The sequence below is a fragment of the Pinus tabuliformis genome, chromosome 8, assembly GCF_031772625.1.
Source record: "Pinus tabuliformis cultivar Carrire ecotype Pingquan chromosome 8, CPIR1, whole genome shotgun sequence".
Lineage (NCBI taxonomy): Eukaryota > Viridiplantae > Streptophyta > Pinopsida > Pinales > Pinaceae > Pinus > Pinus tabuliformis.
This window is the reverse complement of record NC_142294.1, coordinates 1197517409-1197533585: the sequence shown is the minus strand read 5'-3', so window position 1 is coordinate 1197533585 and position 16177 is coordinate 1197517409. Positions and strand designations below refer to the sequence as shown.

Genomic DNA, 16177 nt, shown 5'->3' with positions numbered 1-16177 from the left:
ATCAACCAACCACTTAACCTGAATCTGATTTATTCAAAACACTATTACCAGAATACAGTCACCAGAACCCAAAGCAGAACCCAGAATTATGAAACAGTAATCAGAAACATACTTTTAATGGTATACACTACTTCCATTGTCGAACCTGCGTGTATACACACTTTTAACAAATCCAACCAATGTACACATTTGTAAATATTAATTCATAATTTTTCAGCTATTCTAGACTTCAGTTATACCCAGATCATGATATTTACAGAATAACACATGCGTCAGTATTCAGATCTAGATTATACATGAGAAAACCATATAATGATAATTCAATTTAAGCCTTAAGAACATGATTCATCATTAGATCTTATCCTTCATCAACCTCTAAGTTCATACTTGGTTCAGATCCAGCAAAACACCATAAGCCAATCACCTGCATACTAGATCTCACACTTCATCATACATTCGATACTTGCACGCCTGGCCTTATGATCTTCTCCTCTTATAGTTTTAGGCCTTTCTCAATACCATGGACCAAAACTACTTAGGACCAATACCTTGGACCAATACCATGCGTCAAAATACCTTGGACCAGATACCACAGACCAAAAGCTTAGTTTTCCAACATATATGCACTTTTCGTTATGTGAAAGTGCGTGTGTACGTATACACGACTTGTATACAGTGAACCTGTGTGTATACACAGCTTGGTCAAGGTGAACCTGTGTATACCTTTATTTCTTCATTCTTTGTAGTTTGATATGTAATTCTTTATTGTTAACCTGTTGTACTGTGATCTTTCATCTGAGTGAGTTTCCATCAAGGATAACACCTATATCATAATGCCAATAATCTCCCCCTTTGGACTTGATGGCAACAACAACACCAAGTCACTCTCCCCCTTTGACATACATTAGGCTAGTCATGCTCCCCTTTGACATACATTATGCTGGTCATGCTCCCCCTGAGTACATGCATAATTCTCTGATATGCTGAAATGTATTGATTGAGTTCCCATGATTGAGTCCATGCTCCCCCTGAGCACAAGCAAAGTGTGCAAAAAGATTTTCCAAAAGAATAATCATGATGCTATACATACATCACCAATGACTTTCCTCTCATCAATGACTCATACATACATCCATCTCCCAACCAAGTGGGGATATACCAAATTTGACTCATCCACCCAACCGAGTGGGGATATACCAATTGTTTATACATGAAAAAAACAAGAAACATTACATCATCCATCCATGTAAAGTGGGAATATAAATTACATCATTTGTCAAAGAGGAAGCATTCAAATGTATGAGAAGACATATCACACCCTAGAATTTTACATGACTTGAGCAGCCAATGGTATAAATATCTAAAGCCATAGCTGGACTCAGCAACCATAATGCCAACAATGCTCATTGTTAACAGATCAAAGATCAAGGCATTTTGTTAGTCAGATAAAATTATGAACCGAGCATATCATCAATATTAGTCAGAGCACTCATGTCAGAGCCTGCCCTAGTGTTTTTCTTGTCTGAAAAACATATACGCTCCTTGACCCACAGAAACCCGTGTGTGTACACGACTTCACTTTATGAAACACGCATATAATCACATTTATTTGCAAATTTTGATTTAATAGCAGGATGATGCAGCAACTACTCCCATCTTTTGTCTGAGATATACAAATGTCTCTCTAGGTAGTGGTTTAATGAATATATCAGCAACCTGTTCTTTGGAGGGAACATACTCCAAATTGACCTTTTTTTCAAGCACTTGTTCACGTAGAAAATGGTATTTGATGGGTATGTGCTTGGTCTTGGAGTTCATGACTGGATTCTTTGAAATACTGATGGCACTTGTATTATCACATAGAATGGAGATGGGTGGAGTACATGCGATCTAAATGTCTTTCAAGGTTTGCATCATCCAAAGAAGTAGTGTGCAGCAAGATGCAACAGCGACATATTCTGCTTCAATTGTAGATAAAGCAACTGAACTTTATTTGTTGCTGAACCAAGATACTAACCTGGAACCCATATAGAATTCACCACCACCAGTGCTTTCTCTGTCATCAACACTTCATGCCCAATCTGCATTTGTATATGCATGAAGAGTAAGATCTACATCTCTAGGATACCATAGACCAAAGTCCTGAGTTCTTTGAAGATATTTGAAAATTCTTTTGACTGCCTGAAGGTGTGATTCTTTTGGATTTGCTTGGAATCTTCCAACTATTCCTACTGCATGCATGATGTCAGGTCGAGTACCTGTTAGATAAAGAAGACAGTCAATCATGGATCTGTAAGTTGGTTGATGTACTGTTGCTGATTCATCATTTGAGCTGAGACTACATCCTGTTACCATTGGGGTACATATAGTTTAGAATCTTCCATTCCATACTTTTTCAAGGTTTGTTTGAGGTATTTGGTTTGTAAAGAAAAATACCATATCTATTTTGTTGAACTTGTAGACCAAGAAAATAGGTAAGTTCACCAAGCAAGGACATTTCAAATTCTTGCTTCATTACTGAGGAAAAATTCTGACTCATGGATTCTTCATTGCTACCAAAAATGATATCATTAACATAAACAATAAAAATTAGCAATTTATCAGTTTCAAACTTTGTATGTAGATTGCTATCTACTGAACCTTTTGTAAAACCTTGTTGGTGTAGATATTTGTCAAGATGGTAATACTAGGCCCTTGGAGCCTGTTTCAGACCATAGAGGGCCTTTTTGAGTCTGCATACAAGTTTTTCATTATTTCCAAGAATGAATCCTTTTGGCTGTTCAATATAAACTTCTTCTTATAAATGTCCATTCAAGAAGGCTGATTTTACATCCACTTGATATACTTTGAATTTCTGAAAGCTAGAAAGAGCAATAAATATCCTTATGGCTTCAAGTCTAGCAACAGGTGCAAAATTTTCTTCAAAATCTATACCTTCTTATTGAGCATACCCTTTACAAACAAGTTTGGACTTGTTTCTAATGACTTCTCCATTTTCATTTAGCTTGTTTTTGAATATCCATTTTGTTCCTATAATATTTTTATCATAAGGTCTAGGAACTAATTCCCAAGTATCATTCCTTTCAATTTGCTCAAGTTCTTCATCCATGGCCTTGACCCAACTTTCATCTTTGCATGCTTCATTCACATTTTGAGGTTCGGTGGAGGATAGTAATGCTAGATAGCTTGAGATCCTTGTAATAGTTCTTCGTGTCTGTACACCTGCCTCTTTTTCCCCTACAATATGAGTTTCTGGATGAATTTTCTGGACATACTTGGACGGAGTCTTTTCTTTTACCATTATCTCTTCTTCTGGTGCTTCAATGTGTTTCTTCTTCTTCAGAATCATTGTGATTTGATGTGGAAAATAATCCCCATCTTCTTCATTGTCATAATCTTCGGTTTTTATCTGTTTTGGATTTTTGCATGCTTCATCAACTACAACATCAATACTTTCAACAATTTTCCCAAGTCTTTTATTATAACATTTATATCCTTTACTTCAGGAAGAGTAACCAAGAAGAATACCTTCATCTGCTCCGGGCTCAAACTTACCAAGTTTTTCATTAGTCCATTTGATATAACATTTTCTTCCAAAAACTTTAAAGTATTTTACAGTAGGAGTCTTACCTCCAAAGTTCATGTGGAGTTTGAGTGTTGTTTACCCGAACATTTTCTTGGTTGAGAATAGTTACAGTGGCGAATGCAGCTTCACCCTAGAAGGTTGCAGGAGTTCCAGATTCATCTAGCATAGCTCGAGCCATTTGTTGAACAGTTATGTTCATTCTTTCTACCACTCCATTTTGCTGAGGAGTCCTTGCAGTGGAGAACTACCTTTTTATTCCATGTTGTTCACAAAAGTCAAAGAATTCATCTGAGGTAAATTCCCCTCCTCGATCAAATCTGAGGCATTTGATTTTGCGATCTGATTCATTTTCAACCAAATCTTTGAAGGCTTTGAACTTTTCAAATGCTTCATCTTTATGCTTTAGAAGACCTATCCAACACATTCTAGAAAAATCATCAATGAACAAAATAAAGTATTCTTCTCCACGAGGTGACTTTTTCCTTAATGGTCCACATAAATCAGTATGGACAAGTTCAAGAGGCTTACTAGTTGACCCTTCCTTTTCAATGAAGTGAGCTCTGGTTTGCTTACCGAATTGACATGGTTTGCATATTGTATTTTCAGGGATGCTGATATCTGGAAGATCACGAACAGCCTGGAATCTGCATGCTTTTCTTATTTGAGAAAAGCTTAGATGTCCCAATCTTCTATGCCACAACCAATTTTCATCTTTTTTACGTAGATAGCATTGTTGTTGTCCTCCCTTGAATATGTATAAGTTGTTTGGAGTTCTTGTACCTTTGATCACGGTTTCTCATGTATCAAGTTGACGAACAACACATCTGTTTGATCGAAACACCACTTCATTTCCTTGATCACACATTTGACTGACACTCAACATGTTATGCTTTAGACCATCTACATACATAACATTCCCAGCTTTAACCTTTTCTTTCAAGAAAATAGAGCCTTTACCTTTTACGACAATAGGAGTGTCGTTTCCAAATGAGACATTCTTTTCCTTTTCTAAGGCATTATATGAGTGAAGTTTTTCTTTGTCACCTGTCATATGTTTTGAGCATCCACTATCAATGTACCACTGATTTTCTTGTCCTTCTGCATACAAGGCTATACCACATGTTTCTGTTTGAGGTTCTTTCCTTCTCCATATCTTGGGATTTAATGGACTTTGCTCCTTTTGAGATGTTTACCGAAATTTGCTCCTGCATTCAGATTCTTCATGGCCAGAGTTGTTATAGATTGAGCGTTCTATTTCATTTTCAAGAAGAGAAAAGTTATTATAGGAATTTTTCTTGATCCCTGTCACATTCCTTTGATTTCGTGCTTCTCTAGTCATGATGGTTTTGTAAGTAACACATTGAGCAACTTTGTGTCCAAAATTATGACATGAGAAACATTGGCCATTAAACAAGTTCATGCGATTATCAAATCTATTGACCTGATGATTGTAGTTTCTATTGATATTCATCTTTGGAGCAAATTGAGTATGATTTACCTGAGGTTGGTTGTGGTTTCTGTTCATCCTTGAAGCAAATTGAGTCTGATTTCCTTGGTTATCTGCTTTATGCCTTTGCTGACGATTGTCATATTGTTCACTGTTCTTTGGTGCATCAAGATAGCTTTTAGTGGAGGTAGACGGCTTTTGTGATTGAGATGCTTCTTCAATATATCCAAGACTTGTCTTTATCAGAGGAGAACATTTCAATTTGATAATTTCATTTAAGGTTTCTGATCCTTTAGCAAATCTAAGATTGAGAGATTTCATGTTCTCAAGATCCTTTCTTAGACCCACAATTTCACATTCTAGTTTTTCATTGTTTTTTTCTTTTTCAGCAAGTTGGTATGTCAAGGTATCTATAATCATATTCTTTTCTTCTAAACAGATTTTTAGCTTAGAGATTTCTTCATGAAGGTCATCTTCTTCTAAAGCATCTCAAAAATTATCATCGTCATAAGCCATTAGAAGTCTATAGTCATTACTATTTTCATCTTCATCACTATCTGATAAACCATCGCTATTTTCATGAATATAGTAACTCTTTTTACTTACACTTTGTTTTCTATTCCATTTTGCATATTCCTTCCCTTTATCATATTTATCTTTATGAGGACATTTGGCAGCATAATGGCTTACTCTACCACAGGCAAAGCATTTGAAGGGAAGTTTACCTCTAAATCTTCTGGAACCTCGTTGAAGCTTCTTGACAAAGTTTACTTCATATTCTTCTTCTGAAATATGTCCTGATTCATTGAATTATTCCTTTCCTTTTACTGAAGCTTTAAATGCGACTTCTCTCATATTTGATGGGCCTCCTTTTCTCATCTCAAGGGCAGTTAAGATTCTTTGAAGTTGTGTCATAGTGATAGTTTGTAGATCCTATTTTTCTTCTATGGCAGATATTTTTGATTCAAATTTAGCAGACAAGGATCTCAAAACTTTCTCAACTAAAGTAACTTCCTTTATATCTTCACAAAGATTCTTCATACAATTGACAACCTCATCTATACATAAGACGTAACTAGCTATACTTTCATTATTGTGCATCTTGAGAGTTTCATATTGAATTCTGAGAGTTTGAAGTTTAGCTCGTTTTACCTGAGAGTCTCCCTCGTAGCTCAAAACAATTTTGTCCCATATTTCTTTGGATGATTTGAGCTGCATAAATTTGACAAACTTTGATGGTGACAAACTTCCCAATAATGTATTGACAACCCTGGCATTGGTTTCATATTCCTTTTTACCTGTTGTATTTGTAGGAATTGCTGATGGAAATGTATATCCTCCTTCCACGATTTCCCAGACATCCGTTCCAAGTAATTGTAGATAGGCTGTGGTTCTTATCTTCGAATAAACAAAGTTTCTCCCATAAAATATTGGTGGTCTGATGGATCCCACGCTTTCTTGATAACTCATGATGATGGATCTCCCTTTAAGAGATCAAGCTTCTTCTGAAGGACCTGCTATGATACCAATTGTTGGAAATAATACTGAGAGGGGGGGTGAATCAATATTATCAGATTAATAAATTTATTTCACAAACAGATTTGTATACACTACTTCAACTAAGTGAACTAGCATGTACACGCGACTGTACTTAAAGCAACCAACGTATATGCAGAGAACTTTTGAATTACACAATTATCATGCATTGAACTTTAACCAGTATATCAGAGATTTATTAGACAGTGTAGTAAAAGCATAATAAAGCATCACACATAAGCAACACACATGAACACAAAGATATAAGGTGGAAACCCAATGTGGGTGAAAACCACCTGTTGTTGTCGTCTCTGTCTTCTTTTAATAATGAGAAAATATGTTTACAACATTGTACTGGTGCAGACTCATACCAGTACGCAGGCACCCACCTGCAGAAGGTTACAACCTTCTCTCATTCTCCAGCTTCTACTGGAAGGGAGCTACAACCCCCTAGCTCTTGTACTAACCAATATGTTTACTAGTATGTAGGTGTCACCATACAGAAAATACTCTTCTACCAGGGACCATGTTTCATGAATTTTCAGACTGGATGCTCCTGGAACACAACACCACAATCTGAACGCCATGTTTCATTCAATTTTCATACTGGACCCATCAACAACATCATAACTGCAATACAATCATCAAGTACATCTGCATCAACCAACCATTGAACTTGAATCTAATTATTCAGAACACTGTTACCAAAATACAGTCACCAGAACCCAAAGCAGAACCCAGAATTCTGCAATAGCAATCAGAAACATACTTTTTATGGTATATGCTACTTCCATGTGTCAAACCTGCATGTATACACGCTTTTAACAAAGCCAACTAGCGTACACATCTGTAAATATTAATTCATAATTTTTCAGCTATTCCAGACTTCAGTTATACCCAGATCATAATATTTACAGAATAACACATGTGTCAGTATTCAGATCTAGATTATACATGAGCAAACCATATAATGATAATTCAATTTAAGCCTTAAGAATCCAATTAATCATTAGATATTATCCTTCATCAACTGCTAAGGTTCATACTTGGTTTAGATAAAACAAAACACCATAAGGCAATCACCTACATACTGGATCTCACACTTCATCATATATTCGATACTTGCATGCCTGGCCTAATGATCTTCTCCTCCTTTTATAGTTTTAGGCCTTTCTCAATACCATGGACCAAAACCACTTAGGACCAATACCTTGGACCAAATACCTAGGGTCAATACCTCAGACCAAATACCTTGGACCAATACCATGGGTCAAAATACCTTGGACCAAATACCACGGACCAAAAGCTTAGTTTTCCAACATATATGCGCTTTTTCCTTCTGTGAAAGTGCGTGTGTACGTATACGTGACTTGTATACAGTGAACCTGCGTGTATATGTAGCTTGGTCAAGGTGAACCTGTGTATACCTCTCTTTCTTCATTCTATGTAGTCTGATATGTAATTCTTTGTTGTTAACCTGCTGTACTATGATCTTTCATCTGAGTGAGTTGCCATCAAGGACAACACCTGTATCATAATGCCAACATTAAATACATCCATTTCTTGTTCAAGGGCTAGTGTTTGTAAGTTCCTTTATTATTTCTTCACATATGGTGGGTAGTTCGATGCGGTTGTGTGAGGATTCACATATGGTGGTAGTTCGATGCGTTGTGTGAGGATTCACATATGTGGTAGTTCGATGCGATTGTGTGAAGGTTTGAGGATGGAATTATGACGTTATTGATAGTTATTTCCTTTTAGAATTAAATACATCCATTTCTTGTTTGAGGGCTAGTGTTTGTAAGTTCCTTTATTATTTTTTCACATATGGTGGGTAGTTCGATGGGATTGTGTGAGGGCTTGAGGATGGAATTATGACGTTATTGGTAGTTATTTCCTTTTAGAATTGATTGTCAGTCATAAACAAAAAAAAAGTAGTTTTAATTCAACCCCATACATAATATTTCACTTATAGATAAATTCCATATGTAATATTGGAGTGAGAATCAACTTCATTTTGACATTCTATCCCGCTTGCTAGAATTCCAAATCCATTTTAGTTCTTTTCTTTTGTTCTAGAAAGAGGATCAAATTAGCCTCTCATATTATGGATTAAACCTCATTCACAATATACCTCTAATTTTTTACTGAAAATGTTGAATATGTTCAAGTGGACATTTGCTGTAACTTTAATTGCCACCCATATTTGACTTTTTTATATGAGAGTTATGATAAGAGTTGGTAGATTGTAAAACTATTCCATCTATTCTAAAATTTGTATATTTTTATCGATTATACAAGTTGGGAGGTTGGGTATTTCTCAGGAAAAGTTTGAGAGAGCTAATTGCCTTTTTCCATCACTACTAAAGTTGAGGAATGCAAGGAAATATTCCCTAACTAGGAACTCAAAAGATAAACCATTTTGAAGGAATTGTCATAAAACAATGTTTTTTACCACCCATATTTTAGAATTCTATTTTTCACCCTTCTAGTGGATGAGAGTTATGGTTGAGTAGTTTGATAGTGAGTACAATTCCATCCATGATTGACTTTGTGTAGTATTGATTATGAAAGTTCGTAGGTTGATTGCATTTCTCAGGCAATGTTTGACATAACTAATTGTCATTTTTTCAGTTGTTGAAGTTCAGGAAGGCAGATAAATTAACTCCATATTTGGAAGTAAAGGGGATTAACCTTCTTGAAGGAATTGTCAAATATTGAAGTTAATGGGAGGTTAAACAAAATGCCATTTTCTCACCAGTTTTTTTTTTGAATAATTTTTTTTTGCTTCTTTTCATGGGATTTTAATGGTAAATATTTGTACGATTTTTTTTTTGAAACTTAGACATGTCAATTTGATTGTGAAATTGGAAAATTTAGGGCCTCAAAAGAACTTTGTGTATATTATGGACCCACATTCTACTTAGAAAATATAATTCCTACGTGTCTTTGTTGCGATTCATTCTTTGTACGAGAGTATGTTCCTAGTGATTAGGAGTTTTTTGAGGTCTAGTTGGTTGGGAGATTCTCTCCAACTAGTTAGCTTCTTAGATTGGTGTGTGGTTGAGATATTCACTCAGCCAAGAGATTGTCTATCCAAGATAGACTAGATATATCTAGACATAACCTGATGTATTTAGATTGTATTATTATTTTCATGTGAATATAATTTTGAGTGCATTTAGAAATTCTTTATTGGTATCAGAGCCTGTATGGGCCTGACCTCCCTTACAGGAGTATTAAGGGAAATAGAGTATGTGTGATTGTGTGATTATGTATTTTTCCTTGTAGAAACAGAATTTTTGGTGTGTCATGAAAATCTAACTTGGTATCAGAGCTCGTAAGGGCTTAGGCCTTGGTCCCCCCGGGATGAAGGTGATAGACAATGTTTTGTGTGAGTAATTTGTCCATCATCCTTCAGGTCCAACCACTAAAATCCTTGGTGTAAAGTCAGATTCACATTTGTCATCAATCATACTTTTAAGCAAGAAAATATTTACGCAACATAGGTGTCCTACCGCCTTCAAACCTAAAATTTCAAGATCTCCAAGGGTTTCTTTCTTCGGAAACGGTAGATGAATTCACATCGGCTCAAGCCTTGCATCCAACTAGCTTTTCAAAGATTTGGAATGGCATTAGATCTAGAATGTACCACCTTTCATGTTCTCTTTCACCTTTAAAGATGCCTTCTTGGTTTTTTGTGAAAAATTGCTCGGTATTTTGAATCTAGTTGTGCATGTATCCCCTCATAAGACGAGTGTGAGGAAGTGTGATTTTATTGTCATTGAATGGCAATGTGAAGTCAAAGATAAGATCGATGCATAGATTAGAGCTACAGACCAGGGAAAGATTATAGTGTAAGTGATTGTTGTGAGTGTGAAGGTGAAGATTGCACTGTGTTTTTATTAAAAGCACGGTCATTGTTGTTTTCTATGAGAGATCCGATTGTGGATTGAGATGGAGAGAGAGGATCAATATTGGAGCCCACCATGGGGTTTGTTGGTGAGTGAAAAGGACTGAGCATTGCTGAGAAGGCTCTGATTGTGGAGATCAAGTTGCCAAGGAGGAGTGGTTCATGTGCGATGAGTTGCTTGAAGAGATGTCATCAGAGACTACAACATGATTGTTTAGAACAAAGAGCGCTAGTCATAACACTATAACCTGTGTTCAGTGATCGAACTATGGGAATTAACTTGTAGTTTGTTTGAGAACTCTATCAATTGATGAGAAGGGGTGTCCTACGTCTCATTGAAGTCAATAAGATTGATGAGCTGGTGTTGCAGAGACGATAGTCACTCTGAATCCTTTCGTGAAGGCTATATGAAAAAGGAGTATCATCTAGCAAATGGTTGAGGTTCTCGTCTCGCTGAGCAACTAGTGATGATCAAGATGGAGGGTTGGAGCGTTGAAGAGCTTATTGAGGAAGGATCAGAGTTAAGGAGTTGTGTTGAGGAGCAACTTGCGGACCGGTTAAGGAGCTACATTGAGGAACAAAAATGTACCACATTGAATCCCATAAGACAAGATGCAACATTAGTAATTTTTTGTTTTATGAGAGGTAAAGAAGCATGAGGAATAATAATTCCACATGGGTGAAGATGATACTCAAAATTGCACTATGCCGCAAATTAGTATATGCTTTGATGAACTGAATTGTCTTCTTGAATTCTTTTTGGTTTTGTAACTGAAACTTGTTGAACTTGATCAAATTAAATGTAAATGCAATTTGTTGGAATTGATCACTCTAACAACTACAAATTGGAGTTAGAAAGATTCAAGATGAAGAAACCAAGATTGTATATGATTTTAGAAGAAGTTGGTATTGTTTAAATCTTAATGAAGTGCGATGGTTGGAGTGGATATTAGTTTGTTGAATCAACAATAGATGGAAAAACAAGGTAAAGGATTGTGTGTTGAATAATAAAGTAGACTCAATATTATGTTGTAATGTGAATTACAGATGAATTAATAAGAAAGTATGATGTTTTGTAGTGGTCTTTGGAAAGTATGTACCTGGTAAATCCATGAGTTAGAGCATGTAATGTAAGTCTGATGAGATATGTGTACCCCCATGAATTTTTTCGTAATGTTAAAACCACTTGTGAGGGTGTATGTAAGTGCAGGTTTGTGGTAAGCTAGAAACCATTTTTCACTGTAGGTTTATGGTAGCCCAGAAACCACATGTGAGAGTGAAGTGGACATGGATTCCTGTAGCATGGTTTAGGGTCAGGAAAAAAACCTAACATGGTTTAGGGTAATCCAATAAAACCTAGTGCAAGGTTATGGGCAATTCGAGAAAACTCGGGTTGATAATGATGGAGGGGGATTTATAGGTACAAGTACAGGTACAGGTATGCAGATAATGGTTTACTAAACCATGTACACAAAGGAAATCCTAGTAGACTGGTGGTTGTAGCGGTTGGCACTCATGCATTGCGGTAGATGGTTGTTCCTTTATATGGATGTCAGCGTATTCTTTTTTATCATGTTTGTAAACACCAGGATCATAGTTACTTTTTTTATTGAGATCAAGACAAGTAGTCATTAAAAGGGGGACTTAGAAAATATAATTCCTACTTGTCTTTGTTGTGGCTCATTCTCTGAACAGGAGTCTATTCCTAGTGATTAGGAGTTTGTTGAGGTCTAGTTGGTTGAGAGATTCTCTCTAGGTAGTTATATTCTTATATTGGTGTGTGGTTGAGATATTTACTCAACCAAGAGATTGCTTGTCCAAGATAGACTAGCTATCTCTAGACATAGCTTGATGTATTTATATTATATTATTATGTTCATGTGAATATAATTTTGAGTGCATTTAGAAAATATTTGTATTCTCAGCGTGGCTTGAAAGGTCTAGGTCGCTATCATGGGAGGTCCATATGAGCTTCTTCTTGGGAGCTTAGGTCCAAGTGAATCGCAAAAAACACCATCTAGTTGTGCCAAAAACTAATTGAGTTGATGTGTGCTTACCTACTTCTGCATTCCCTATGTAGCATGATGTTATGGTTGCCTTTAGTGGCTTGTAACATTATTGTTGATGTGTTCCATGTGTGTGGGCATGAAGTGGAGGTGGTTGTTGGATGGTGTTTGGGTTATCTATAACGGTGATCAAAGATCTTTCAAGGCTCTAATTGGAAATGGTTTGTGATGGACAACGAGAATCCATGGAGTGGTTGCATATCTTTGTAGAAAAGATCCATGTGCTCTTTTATCTATGTGAAATGGTGGGATATTGATTGTGGTTTTTAAACTGTCTCCGTTGGTTGATGCATTTTTCACTTTGGAAGGTATGGCTCTATGTTGGTTGGGATTGGTGTTGAAATGTACCTCGACCTTTTCTTGTCAATGATTATTTTTGACATTTTGGATGTCTATATTCCTTGTCACATAATGCTTTGTCGAAAACATATGCCCTTCAAAAGATGCATTCTAAGGGGTGGGTACAAGTTGAGATTGATCAACACTGGTGTCAAGTGTTACCAATGTTTTTTCTAGAACTATGCTCTTCAAAGGAGACATCCTAAGTGGTAATTGTGACTAGACATTGATTGACACTGCAACAAGTGTTACCACCATTATTGGTTTCAAGTCCACATACTCTACTCCATGAACCTTTTTTGGCTTGAAATGCTTGTGGTTAACCACAAATTTCGTTTGATTGTGCACTAGAAAAGCTTGAGGCCCAACGGAGATTTGTGCATGTGATGTACCTATATTTATTGTGGTTTGGAAGGTCTACATAGCTGCATTAGGAGGTCCATACAAGTTGCTTGGGTGCACTACATCAACAAGTGAATTGCTAAAAACACCATCTAGGTGTACACGAAATTAATTGTGCTTATGTTTTCACTTCCTATCTAGCACAATATTTTGGATGCCTTGAGTGGCTTGCAACATTGTTATTGGTGTGTGCCATGTGCATCTGGGTGGATTCAAGTAGTTTGTAAATGATGTTTAGGCTATACCTATGACTACATAAAGAGGTTTGTCAAGATTTGGATGAATGTTCTTTGTGATGGACAGTGGGAACTCAAGGATTGGGTGTGGAGTCATGTATAATAGTTCTACATGTTCTTATCTCTATGTGGAATGGTGGGAGATTGATTGCATGGTTTCTACTTTGTCTGTGTTCGGTTGATTATTTTGGTGGCTGGAAGGTGTGTCTTTGTGTTGATTGGGATTAGTGTTGGAATTTGTCTTGAGCTCTTCTTATAAGTGATTTTAATTTACATTTTTGTATGTATATATTCCTCGCCATATAATGCTTTATCAGAAATTGTGCCTTTTAAAGGAGACAACCTAAGGGGTGACTACAAGTTAAGATTGATCACTCTAATAGTGACTGTTATGGATGTTTAGTCTAAAATAATGCCATTCAAAGAGACATCCTTAGAGGCAATTTCAACTCAAGATTGATCAACACTAATAGCAAGTGTTACCATCATCTATGACTTCTAGTCCACATACTTTGCTTCACGAACCTCTTTTTTGTGTTTTAAATGCTTTGGCCAACTAGATGAATTTCATTGATCGACTTTTGGAATCAAATTTTGGCTAACCAACAATGTTAGGGAAGAATCTAAGTCATCAAAGTCACTTAGTGAGTGTATTTGGCCCCATCCAGATGAAATGGCTTCTTCTATAGACAATCAACCCATGGGAGGCCAAAATAGAAATTTGGGTGAGGAGACAAATTATCTTAACCACCCATGCTAGATACCATTCATTGCACTCTAAATTGAGTCGTGTTTCTATGGTGTTGGAAAAATACCCACCAAAAAATACATCACAAAAACAAAATTGAGGTGGCAAATGTATACGATTAATCCCTTATATGAAGTTTTAATTAAAACCTAGTAGTGAAAATTTTGAAAAATGAAGATTTTAATACTACCACAAAGAGAAATAGAGATAAAGTCATTTCAACAATTCAAATTGTTAAAATCCTAGCACTTCTTGAACTGGTATCCCATGAGTTACAACATTAGCTCCAATAGTCCTTCTTTGAGACCATTCACCTATTCCTGAAACTTGCTTATCAATCTCCTGCCCAACTACAAAACAAGTAAATACATGACAAAGTTATAACCCAGGTGTAACCCAACTGTGCACTTGTAGTAAGGAAATAAATTAAAAGTCATGGAACTACCATGCATATTCAATAATTAAGATCTCAAATATGGAACCTATTCCATAAGGTGGTACTACTCAACAACTGAGAACTTTATAATAATGAGAAGCATGCTCAAGAAACAAACCTGAAATCCTTTGTATCAATAAATTGGCATTCTCGTGCCCCTTCTCACTTCCAATATGATTCAAAATGGACATGTAGATGACTTTGTCAGTCAAAAATCCTTCCACTATCCTTGTTAAAATCAAAGAATCCTTAGCATGATAAACATCCCATTATATGAACATATCAAAACCAGGTACCGACTTGGTAATTTTGGAGGTGCATATCATTTTATCATGAGGATGGATATTAAAAAGAGATATCAACTTGACATGATCTTCAGATGAGACCTCAGGTTCACATGGCTTTGTCATAACTTTATTATTCCACTGCACTTAAACTCATCATCTCATTCTTCATTTTGTTGTTCAGTTATTATTGCTTTCAAAGTTTAATGCCTCTGCATTTGAATGAATGATAAGCAGAGTAGTAGAGGTGATGGGTTGTACGAACTTTAAGTGCCTAGAGGACGGATCAGCTGAGTTCGTGTTCGGCCCTCGGGAGGCGATCAGAGCATTCGAGGGATATGGAGGGAGGCGAGTCTGGTTTAACACCATAACCGGCTATGGCGAAAGAAACCTGTCACTGTCTTTTGGAGATGGGTGTCATATTTCTGGTGAAGCAGCAGAGGCATTCAAGGCCATTGTTGATGAAGAGTGCGTAAATTTAAGGTGGGAGGAAGGGGATGTATTGTTGCTGGATAACCTGGTTGTTCAGCATGCGAGAAGACCTTCAAAGCCTCCACGTCAAGTACTGGTTGCTATGTGCAAGTAGACGTTATTCTCTGGTAGAGAAGGAACCTCAGATGTTTACAAAGAAAGATGATGTATTATATTTGCATTCACAAACATAAAGAGTTTTGCATTTCATCTGTTTGTATCTAAGCAATCATTGTTTGCATTCCCTCTACATAACTCTTTCACAGTTGAAATATGCATTATAGTGTATAGTTTTTTAAACTATTTATGTTTGGTTTTTTAATTTAATTAATAGTGAAATACTTTAATATAAAATCAGTTATTAAATGGATCAGCGAAGCCCTTTAGTTTTTGAAGTTTTCATAATCAAATTCAAATATTTCCAAATTACTCGCCCTATAAGTCAAACTTCGTGAAAAATTTCTTATCAACAACATAAAATATATCTCGAACATATTATTCCCATCCTTTTATACATTCAAACCCTAGTTCCCTTTTATTAAAGTACTCCCCATTCATAAATGTGCAAAATGTCTGTAAAAAAAACACCAATATTTACAACCAAATTTCCAAACACTTTACAAAATGACAAACATAACTCTAACGATAATCTTTTAACCCCAATCAAAACAAGGTCAAACAATTTTTTTTGTTTTTTGTTTTTGTTTTAATTT

At 36.1% G+C, this 16177-nt stretch overlaps 1 pseudogene; it reads left to right on the top strand.

Moving 5' to 3' along the window:
• Window positions 1–15243: 15243 nt before the first annotated feature.
• On the top strand, window positions 15244–15579 carry LOC149239672 (clavaminate synthase-like protein At3g21360 pseudogene; annotated as a pseudogene).
• Window positions 15580–16177: the final 598 nt, after the last annotated feature.